At 43.8% G+C, this 12,028-nt stretch overlaps 1 protein-coding gene across 1 annotated transcript in view; it reads left to right on the top strand.

The window, feature by feature from the left end:
• Positions 1-12,028, top strand: part of VAT1L (vesicle amine transport 1 like) — a 50,832-nt gene that overhangs the window by 30,995 nt on the left and 7,809 nt on the right. The gene's annotated exons all lie outside the window — the stretch shown is intronic.

Here is a 12,028-nt window from a genome sequence, read left to right as displayed (position 1 = left end):
GTCATGGATTTCCCCCAAATAATCCTGGGAATTGTAGTTTGTTAAGAGTGCTGAAAGTTGTTAGGAGATCCCTACAGAGCTGAAATCCCCAGAATTCCCTGGAAAGAGAGGTTGGTTGTTGAACAAAGATGGTTAAAGTTGTATAATAGTGCTTTAAATATATGGTGCAGATGTGGACTATGAATGCACATTCAGCGTCATTTAAAATAGGGATTGGAAGAGTGGTTGAAACAGCAGTGGCAGATATGGTGCAAAAAGTGAGTGGTGAATTTACATCTAAATCAAGCCAGAGGGAAAACAGACTATGAATGGATTTCTTGTGATCAAATTAGTCAGAAGGTTTGCAAGCTAAGAGTGATTTTAAACACTGCTATCCACTATGACATTGGATTCTTTCATTAGAGTTGCCACTGATACTTGAAAATCGACAGCCTTGCATCCAGATCTAGGTTGCAGGGTTGGGATTACTTCCTGAAAAACATGATACATGTTACAGGTGCCTTGAGTGGAAGGAGTTTCTCAAAATAAAGTGGAGACACTTTGCCCAAGGAGAGAGCTCTGCTTGTGCAAGGTTGTGATTGTGAGCAGTTCTCCCACTTCCTCAACATCTCCATGCCTCATTCCAGACTCCTCAGGCAGACCCACTGACCCTTTAGAGAAGCTTTTCATGTAGTACATGGGACTCTGAAGAGAAAGGTACTGGAAATTCTCCCTCCACAAGTTCCCTTCACCTTGCCACAACTGTGACAACATTCACAGTTTCTGCTGAATGGGAGTCTCAGTCTCATTAGGTAATTAAGCAGGAGGAAATAGCTGCTGTTGATTTTGTGCAGGGGTCTGTCTTGTGCAGTGGTGCCTTTCAACCTACTAGGGGCATTCCTGTTCCAGCCAACCAGCCATGCCTCCCCAGTGGTGAATGTAGTGGGATGACCCACCTGATACTGACACCAGTGCTGCTTAGCTGGATGAGTCTGGGCAGAGCTGCAAGGTCAGAGTTGCATGGGCGCATCCGTGGCAAAGCTTAATTGACAGCAGAAATCCCACTTGCTTGCCCAGTCCAAAGGACAGCCCCACTTGCCACGCTGAAGTTGTGCCCATCCCATTCCCATATAATGAGGCCCAAGGGGTTGTCTCCCTTGTTGAATCATCTTAGCTTGCTTAGCTATACACAGCACTTGTTGTATTTTTGAACCTTCTTTTGCCCATGTACCATGCTGATTTGAGCTTTAAAGATTTTGGTGGAAACCATGCTCCAAATTCAAGTTCTTCATCCTCCAGCAAAAGCCAGGGAAAACTGTTGACTTGAGCAAGGACCAGGCAGAGTCCTGTGCACAAATGCAGATTCCAGAGCACTAGTACAGAGAAGGACCCAGGGTTGTTTCCAACTAAGTTCTACTCAGAGTAGTCCCACTGAAATTAATGGACCTAGGTTAGCAATGTCCATTAATTTCAATGGAAATACTCTGGGTAGAAGTAACATTGGTTACAACCCAGGAAGCTCTTAGGCATGAAAGATATAGAACATGAGCAAGCATGGTCAAATACAGAGCTTTCAGGACCCTAGATAAGTCACTGAACTGATCATCCTGTCCAATCTCTTCTCTGCTCCAAGGATAGCCATCATGTGGCTTTGGACTACATCATATGCTTTGGACTACAACTCCCATTTTCACTAGCCATGCTGCTGGGGTTGATGGGAGTTGTGGTTTAAAACATCTGGAGGGAACCACATTGATGACCCTACAAACTGAACTCTTTTATATCTCCTGGCCCTGACAATCCCTGCTGAGCTTTGTCCATCTCCAAGCGTGGAAAGTCCAGACCTAGGTCCTGGACCTAAGCACCCCGTTAGGTAAAATTTTCCAACTCGAACACTGCTTCTGTTGGTGATCAAAATCTGGGGAGCATGAAGTTTCTGATCAGGAGGGGCTTGGTAACTCTGTCAAGTCAAGCTCAGGCAGTGCTGTTCTGGGCAGACTGTGTGTCTTCATTCAGGGGCTTTGGTTTTCAGGGGCCCCTGGTTGTCAACTTCTGGCTTACTTACAGGGTTTGATGCCAAATGCTGGTGCTGACTGTTCCATGTCTATGGCTGAGACTTGGCTGCTGGCCAACATCCAAGTCAAATCAATTCCAGGGCTGCAAGCTGGTCGCCAGGCATCTTTTTGCCTGCTGGAACATGGACAAATATCACATCTATCAAATGGCAAGGAATAATCTTCTTCCATCAGTGGTAGTGGGGGTGGACTAATAACTATATTCATTTCCATTGATTACAGTAGTGGATATTAATTCAATATATCGGCTGCATCATCACAATAAAGTTTACACCATCAAGCCAAATGTTAAAAATAGAAAAGCAATTGCATTAATTGGAGCATTTCTTTTCTAAGGTGCACCTCATCTAGAGCTGAATTAATATAATGCACTCTTCTGTCACTCCTGATATTTCCATGACAGCATTTCCTTTCTCATGCAAATGCATTTATGGATGGGAAAATGCCAGAGAGAGTGGTGCGCTGGCATCCTGTTTTGTCATTTGCCTTGCAGTACTTTTCATTCTGCTTGTCATGATACCTCTATTGAGTAAACCTCTGATGCTCAAGGTCTACTAATATGTTTAAATGGTAGATCAATGTTGTCTCTCTCTGCACAAGATAGTCATAATAAATTAAGCCTCTTTCAGAAGGCTGGCAACTGAACTGCCCTATAAGTTTAGCATGTTGTGCTGGCAGAACTTTGTTGAAGAAAGGAAGAGAAGGACTAAACTAAGAAGAGGCAGAGAGCAAACCGACAAAAAATCAGTTACAGAAATGAATCTTAGCATCTCCACAAAGGGCAAATTGTCTGCTAGATTCCAAGAAAGCGATACATGCACTTGGCCTGAAGCATCTGTAGCAATTAACAATAATGAGCTTCACTTCTAAATAAATGAGAACAGACCTGGGGGGAGATGCTTCTATCTAAACAGTCTGGCAAGGGCTGTGTTCCCTAAATAACCTTAAGTGAACTGACATATTCCAAATGATCAGAAGCCAGTTTTTAGTGATATCCCCTTTGAGAAGAGGATAAAGCCAGGATGGATGTACTCCTGAATAGAACGGTGCTGTGTGTAGATGAATGGTCAGTAGCTGGTCACCCCTGTACAAAGCCCAGCACTTGGGAGTGTCATCTAAGCTTCCCTGCACAGGAAAATGAGGGGGGTGGCTAAGCAACAACCACGGAAATAGGACTTGGCAACAGGTTATCTTGGAGTGAGAGTAAAGTTGCTTCAGGGCCTTGCCAAACCTGTAGCCAAAACTGAGTTAAGGACTCACCACACTGAGTCTGCAAGATGGCACCCTGGTATGAAACAAGTCTGATCTTCTTTAACTTATTTAGTCACCAATAGAGGTATAGTCTTATAGCAAGTGTAGAAGTGAAAATGTTAGCATCCTGATACAGGAGTTCTATATAGGATGGTACAACCCCAGAGATTCTGAGTCCCTCCCTAGCTTCAATGTACAGGTAACTCGCAGCTTTCGTGCATTTAACTTGTGCACATTCAGCTTTGCACGCTTTGTAGTAATAATTATAATGATAATAGTCCTGGATGTATTGTAATTCCTTTGACTTCACTCTATTCAGACCCAAGATATTTCCCTTCTCTCCCCCACCCCATATCCCTAAATTGCAGCATGCAAAGAAAAACACACTACCTTTTTTTAACTGAAAATGCACTTCCTTATGCCAGGTCGAAAAAAGCCTCACCTTCCAAAATATCATATTTCTACATACCAGGTTGCTCATTTCTCTCTTTGCCCCTCTTTCAAAGGAAATTCCAATGAGAGACAGGTGGTCCCATGGGTGCAAGCCACCTTAGGTCTGGGCTTGACTCACTTGTGGGTCCTGATTCATCAGTGACTGAAAGACTATAAACAAAACAGTGTCAGGAACTTTTTTTTTTTTTACATATTTATAGGCTAATGGGGAAACTTGAGAGTTTGCACTCCAATTGTGGGACTATGCAGTTTCTTTTAAATAGCTAAAATTGGTCCCTGAGAGTCCAGGTTTGCCTTCACTAGCAGTTTTTGGTCCTTTTTAAAGAAAATTCTTCATTTCTGGCCTGTTTTTACATTGGCTACCATGGCAACAGACCATTCAGGGGGAAAGGCGTCCTTCTGTACTGAAAGAAAAAGCAAAGGAAAGTGTAGCTACTAGAGGCATTTGCTGTGGAGGGCCAGCCCAAGCCTTTTTGCTGCCTGAGGCAATGATAGCACATGCCTCATTCCATGTACAAACCCAACCAAATAGGCAGCTAAATCTTACTAGGGTGTGACAGTGCCCTCCACTGCTCTTGAGAGCAGCAGCCTAGTTTAGGAGAAGGCAAGCCATTCTATATGGCACACACAGCTCTGCCCCCTATCACCTCAGTATCTGCTGCCTGAAGCAGCCGCCTTAGTCTACCTAATGGTAGGGCCAGCCCTGTTGATGTGGACAGGGCACCTAAAAACAAACATACTTCATTGTAAAGGCAAAAAAATGACACAGCTGTCTCTTTAACCCCTCCTGGTGCTGTACAGCTTTAGAATACAAATGTGGGAAGTATCCTGTGCCCCAAAAGACCCTATTTACCAGGGATGTGCCTGGTAAATATCTGGTCCTATTTTGCAACCGTTTTGTAAGCTTCTTCAAGGAAGTCTTGTTATGTTTAAAATGTTGCATTCCTAGAGGTTATCCAGTTTAGGCTTCCTTCAATCTCTGGGTGGCACACTAGTAAAGAAGAAACAATAGCCATTTCTTACCAGCTTCTCTCCAGGCTAGTTTATACACACTCTTACACACCTCTCTATCCTTCATCCAGTCAAACACAAAGCATTGTCAGAGTTCAAGGACACATTGCAGTCTGGCAAGAACACTCAAGGAGGACGAGAAGCAATGTCAGTGCAGGGTGAAGCAATGTCAGTGCAGGGTGAAGCCTGGGGATAGAGGTTGGGGTTGGGGTGTGGCATTAGAGTCCTGGGGCTAAACAGAGAGACCCAGAGACTTGCATTTGGACCCAAGATGAGGTTTCCTACCCATGTTTAATGTGGCATTCACATGAAGGACTAGTCTGGTCCTTAGTAAAGGGTACGGGCACCTTTACTTTACTATGCATGTGTATAAATACATGCTAGTCCAGCACTCTGTCATCCAGTGGCCAATCAGATGCTTATGAGAAGCCCACATGCAGGACTTGCGTGCAGCAATGCTCTCCCTGTTTGCAATTCTCAGAAGGTATCCAGAGACATACTGCCTCTGACTGTGGAGGCAGAACGTAGCCACTAATAGCCTTATCATCAATGAATTTGTCTAATCCTCTCTCAAAGCCTTCCAAGTCAGTGGTCATCACTACAGAGTCACTTCTCACACTTTCCTTTAGGTTTCAAGCCTGCAACAGGGCCCTTGGCCTTTTAAACATTCTATGCAGTTCCTTGTGACATCAAGTGTTTGTGATTTATTTATTTTAAACTCTAAACCATCATGCCCCTCATCTGGACCGAGGAATGCCCTAAGCACCTGTATTTTACTAAGTTAACATTGTAGCTCTGATAAACCAGACAAATCAACAGTGATAATGAAAACCATTAGGGGTGATGGCTCCGCTGAAAGGTTACAGTATTGAAAGTGTTGCTTAAGAGCTATCCGTGCTAAAATATGCCATATCTGGAGATGCCCAGCATTGAACCTGCAACCTTCCACATGCAAGTAGATGCACTACCACTGAGCTACATACCTTCCCACCTTTGCCTGGAGCACTTTTACATGCAGAGGCCCCCTTTATATGCATGCAATGTGCAGTCACCAGAGGCAGGGGGAAATGGTGGTTAGTGATCCCACTCTCCTATGTGTGTTCAGTGAATGTATAGGAGCTGCAAATACACCCCATGGTGACTGATAGTGCACCTCTGAATGCAAAATAGACACATTTTTGTCTGGATTTATCCTGTCATAAATCTGGGCAAGATCTGCATCAGTTACCTCTGTCACTTGTGTTGCCAAAGTAACTCTGACGCTAAAAGCTTGTATTTGTAGACCACATGACCTGTAACCATGGAGATCTCATCCCTGTGATTCGTCACAACGTGATTTAGCTGCTTGTTCCTTAGCAGCACCGGGGCAAGGCAGATGGGGAAAGGAATTAATTAGAGATGGGGAATTTATCTTTTTGCAGTGTAACTGACCAGTGGCTTAAATCTGTCCTCCAACGATGCTCAAAGCTACCCACAATCCATCAAGGTTCTATAACAGAAACAGCATGAGCTAGGGACTGGAGGATACTGCTAATATCCAGTTGGGGTGTGTTAAACACGACAAGGGTTTGACCTAGGAATATGTGAAACTCCATTTAGAAATGTCCTCTGTGGCGCTTTACATACAGCTGTGGAGCATGCCAGGGGCAAGAGGCTCTGGGAAAGCCACTGCAGAGGTGAGGGGCAAGGAACACTGGGAAATTAGCAGTGTGTTTGTTTGTTTGTTTGTTTGTTTGTTTGTTTAGTGCCATCACCACAGTACTTCAGAGCTCAAGAAAGCAGCTCCTTGCCACAAGGAGCTTACCATCTAAAAATTGGTATGGGAAAAACAATATGAGAAAGAAGGCAGGGGAAAATAAGGAAGCGATAGGTATTTGTTTCAACCTGTCTGTTGAGCATTCATTCTGATTTTGTTGCAGGAAGGTTAGATGTCATTGCATCAAAATGAGCAGTATCCTACACTTTTCAATGCATTCTCCCATCACTTTCCTTATCACAAAAAGTCCCATCATTTGGGGAAGCAAGTTTGTTGCACATGACCTCCCAATCCACTATCATTGAGCAACCTGGATTTGCCGTACCCAAAACAATGCCCTCAGTTGCCCATGCTTAGGCTTCTCGACTGGCTGGATCACAATAAGGCATGAGAGATGGGCGATTGTGCAAAGGCTTTGTGGGTTTTGAAGAGGGATGTGAAGGAAGGAGGCAGTTCCAAGCATGCAATAGCAGAGGAGTAAAATCAGAGCCTTTTGAAGAAGTAGGAATCCTTCAGATGGTAGAGGGTGGTGGAGCTGGAGCAGCAAAGATCATGAGACAGATGCCAGAGAAGGGAAGAGAGAATGAAGACCTCTCTTTCCCTTTCTCCATTCCCCTGTTGCTAATGAGAGGCCAGCAGCAAAGGTATGTGGGTGAGAAAAGGCAGGAGAAGAAGCAGGAGGCTGGATACTCCCAGGGAGGACCAGAAGAGTGCTTGCTTTTTCCCCTTTTCCCTCCAGCCTTTTTTCTTGTGGGTCATGTAGTTTAGACAGGCAGGAACTCTCTTGTTTTAACTTATGGTATGTAAGACTCTTTGGGAGTCTTTTTGGCTAAAAAGCAGGGTACAAATGCAATAAGTAAATAAATAGTACTGGGCTATCTCCAACAACTGCAGAGATAGAGCCTGAGGGATAGGGGCTTCCCTAGTGTGATTGTGGCAAATAGCTCATACTATTTGCTGCTACACTGCCACCAGACAGGGAGTGTGGTGTAGTGGTTAGTGTCAGTCTAGGCTGGGTTCAGATCTCCACAAAGCTTACTGGGTGACTTTGGGTTCAGTCACCCTATCTCTGCCAAAAGTACTACATAGGGTGATTGCAACGATAATAGTTAGCAGTGGTGGCAATAAAAGTTAGGGAAATTGTGGAATAAAAATGCAGTAAATAGTACCCACTCTATTATATCAGGTTCTGCATTTTCTGCTCACACAGAAGCCAAATAGCCATTGATTATTATGCAGCAGTTCATCAGGAGTAGAATTCCCTACAGTGCACATTTCTTAGATCCAGCAGAGCAAGAAAAGGAGGTCCGTATCTCCATGCCTGCAGAATACAGTGGTCTCCTTAACTTAGGTGGAGAAAATTTTAAACAGCACAGTAGATAATGTTGCATTAAATGCAGGTGTCAGCGTTGATTTTAAAATTCAACCAGCTCTGGAGATACAAAAGCAACCTGTATTGCTGGAACAGGGCCTAATGACCAGATGTTACATTATATGTGAGACTACCATGTTATCCACCAGTGTGGGTGAAATGCTTCTTTCTTCCCTTTGGTATGATGTGATGCAGTAATGATTCATTCGGTGTTGTGGCTGTGTTTTCTGCTACATTTGACTATGAGTTTCTTTCCATATGCCTCTGAAGATCTATCAAACCATGCACAAATATTTGTGTCTTTACTAAAAAGCAGCTACAGAGGGAGGGAGCTATCTGACCAAGCGTTGGTGGAGGGCATTGATCCAGTTACTGTCAGTGAGCTGCAAAGCAGAAGGCATGCAGACATAATATAGGTGCCTGTATCTTTGCCCCTCGGTGACTAATAGCAAGACTTCCCAGGTGAGCAGTTGGATGGGGGACCATGGAAAAGATTGGCAACTCTTGCCACCTCTATATTATGGCCTTGATCTAACTCATGGTCAGAATACGGCCTGACAAAGACCCCTATGTAGATCTATTATGAAAAAGAGGCAAGGGCCCCACAGAGAATCCCAGTACAAATGGGACCTAGAAAGGCCCATTATACTCCTTAGGCAGCCCAAAATACCTAGCAACAATGGAAGCTGTCCTATATTGAGTCAGACTACTGACCCATCTAGCTCAGTATTGTCTACACCAGAGATGGGGGAACTTTGGCCCTCTAGATGTTGTTGTGTTGTTGGACTGCAACTCCCATTGTCCTTGACCATTAGCACGCTGCCTGGGTCTGATGGGAGTTGGGACCTACCAACATTTGAAGGGCCACATGTTCCCCACCTGTGGTCTACACTCACTGGCAGTGGCAATCCGTGATTTCAGATAGGTGATGTTCCCAGCTCTACCTGCAGATGCTGAGGATTGAATGCTTCCTCTGTGGATCCACATCCTTAGTGCAATGGTATTATGGACAGAAACTTCACAAACTCCTCTTCCCTTTTCCCGCTTCCATATGCAGCATATAAACCAGCTGTAAGAAATGCAGGTAATTCCTCCAATTGTAATGTGGCACGTGAACCAGTCCTGAGAGGGCAGTACTTTGCAAACTGAGAAATGAAACACAAGGCAATTAAGTGTTATTGTATCCCACTTGAGTCAGAACTCCTTAAACATTTAGTCGGTGCATATGGGGGCTGGTAAATTGTTTCAGTTAGACACTAATGACTTCGTGCTTTTAGATAAATTCCAAATTAGCCTGAAGATTGGAAATGGTGGATGGGAGTCTCAGCAGTCTTTATTCAGCTGAGCAATAGAGGTGGCAAAATACACTGGGGGAAAGGGAAAGGTTGAACTGGAAGGATTCACCAAGCTGCTTTCTGTTCTTGAGTCCAGACCAGCTTCATTTTACTGGCACTTTCATTGCTTATCTCATTGCTGATTTGTTCCTTCTGGACCACTTATCCCCACTTGGCCTTGAAGCTTACTGGGTGACCTCAGGCCAGTCACTGCCTCTCAGCCAAAGTGATATCACAGGGTTGTTGTGGGGATTAAATGAGGAGGGGAGAAACCATGTTCTTGGAAGAAAAAAGTGGGATATAAATGCAATAAACATATAAAATAAATCATTTATACAGTTATTTCATAAAATAACTGCTTGATATACACGGTTTGATTGTAAAAAACAAACAAACCTCAAAATGGTTAAAAATAGCTACCTAACACACCTTTTAGCAACTGGTATTGTGTTCACAGGGTCTAAAAGCAGGAAGGGGGGCAGGCATATGCCTGCAACCCCCAGCCCTACACGGATGTGCCAGGGATTGAAATTGGGGCCTTTGGCATACAAACCAGCTTCTCTTCCACTGAGCTGTAGCCCTTAAGTAGGGTGGTCTGTTGTAAAAGAGGACAGGGTCCTTGCAATTTTAAGTTGTGTAAAGAAATAATAATAATAATAATAATAATAATAATAATAATAATAATAATAATAAAAAATAAGTTGTTACAGAAGCAAGAACAAAGAGCCTTCACAGCAGAGGAGACAGCAATGCTTTGCACCAAATATTTTCATGCCTTTTCAGTATTTTTATTTGGCATATATGTTGCTCACAGTCAAAAGAAAAGCAGGGGGAGTCAACATGTTGCCCTTCAATGGCCAGGGACGGTTAGATTTTCTGTTCAAAAGCAGCTGGACTTCCCCTGGAGTAAAGTAACCACAATGAACACTTGTAGATTACACTGCTTTTTCAAAACAGAGACACAGAGAAAGAATAGTGGACATCTCCAAAAGTAGGTCTTTAAACTTGGCTAATTCTCTTGCTGCTCTCTACAACAAAACTAATTTTCTGTCTCCTAGAAATCTGATACAGCTCCATCTATGCATTCAATTTCTTTTTTACAGTTCTCTCCTAACTCCCCCCATCTGCATTCAATACACAGAGCAGCCTTATTTTTATATATTAAAAATTGGAATCATATTGTTTTCTTTCCCAGCACCTGTTGCTCAAATTATGGAGAATTTGCCTATAAGCACACCTTGAGCTTTTCCCCAGAGGGTTAAAGCTGATACTGTGTATGAGAGAAAAATGCAAGGGAAGCTTATTTCCTTCCGCTGAGCATGAGATATGGGCATGCAGCAACTACTTTAATCACCATTTTTTGGCTGCCAGCCCAAAACCACATATTTGTGAGTAGTCCATTACTTTTCTTTTTCTTTTGACAGAGAAATAGATCCAGGAATTTGGTGATAAGTCTCACCTAGTAGTCTAACATGCTTGCTCAGTCATTCAGATCTGGAACTATTTCCAGCTTTGGTACAGCAAACCCTTATAGTTTGCTAAGAAATTCTAAATGGCTTTATTTGCTGTCAAAAAGATTGCAAAATAAGTGATTGGCAAGGATCCCTTGCTAAAGTATTAGTGGTCCAGTGAGGATGTGGTGTAGCAGCTACAGTTTAGTGTGAGGAGAAGGAGTGAGACTTGAACTTGTACACTCCATTCCTGGCGTAGCTGCAAGAAGAAATTTTTTTACTTCCAGTTTCCATTTACCACATCTTACATTATTTGTACCCAACAAACTGTGGTTAATCTTAACACTGGTTTGTTTGAAACAAGCAAACTTCAAACCATGGGTTAGGAAGGTGGCTTGTTTTAGCAACTGGGATTCTCTTAAGGGAGGGTCCTGCTTGTGTGCGGGGCTTGAAGGACCCCTCCCCCATAACCTAAGAGCCGGCTCTTTCTTCTATTGGCCCCACAATCGCGCCACTTCTAGGCAGCCAGTCAGGCTGCTTGGCACGAATGTGAGGGATATAAATCGGCAGTGGGACGCGTCACGCTCACTTGCTTCCCACCGCCGAAGATCCACCTTCCCACCCTCTTCTGCATCAGTGGCCTGGCCTTGCTTGGGACTTTGGTTGGTCGCCTGTTTTGCGGCAGGGGCCTGGTAGGAAATTTTCCACTTGGCAAATTGGCACTGGCCATTTTGTTTTCGCCTACCTCCCAGCAATTGTCACAACTTTGTAAGGTTTGGCGGTTAGGCATTGACTCTGTGGGGGATGTGGGAGAGGAGCTGCGGCCATCACCAGCCCCACCGAAGTCCACTTGAGGGGCTAGGGCCATGCCAGGACCACGGGAACATTGGGGTGTGCTTCTGTTGATCTACATCGATGTAGCTCCCTCGTTGGGTTACCCTTCTAGACTCCCTGCAAGGGGGGCAGGAATCAGTTATAGTTCGTCAATGCCTAAGCCAATACTGCTCACTTTGTGTAATTCAATAAAGTTGTGGCATAAATTTTGCCCAGCAACCTTAAACTTAAATATGTGTCTGTGTGAATTCTTTTATGGTGGTTGGGGGGGGGGGGCGTCCTGGGGCCCTCAAGATGCAAACCATGTTTAAGTTTATGATATTATGTATTGTATATTTTTCTATGCTGTAAGTCGCTTGGAGACCTTCAGGTGACAAGCAACTAATAAGTTTAAGAAATAACTAAAAGAAATTTAGTGAGGTACTTTTCAAAAACTTTTTTGTTATTCTTAAGTACACAGTACACGTGCTGCTTTTGCTTCAGCGAGACTTGTTCTATATGCTTGGTAATTC

The sequence above is a fragment of the Podarcis pityusensis genome (assembly GCF_964106645.2).
Source record: "Podarcis pityusensis genome assembly, chromosome: 8".
In the NCBI taxonomy this organism is placed as follows: Eukaryota; Metazoa; Chordata; class Lepidosauria; order Squamata; family Lacertidae; genus Podarcis; species Podarcis pityusensis.
Note: the sequence above shows the minus strand (reverse complement) of the source record. Positions and strands in the feature narration are given on the sequence as shown.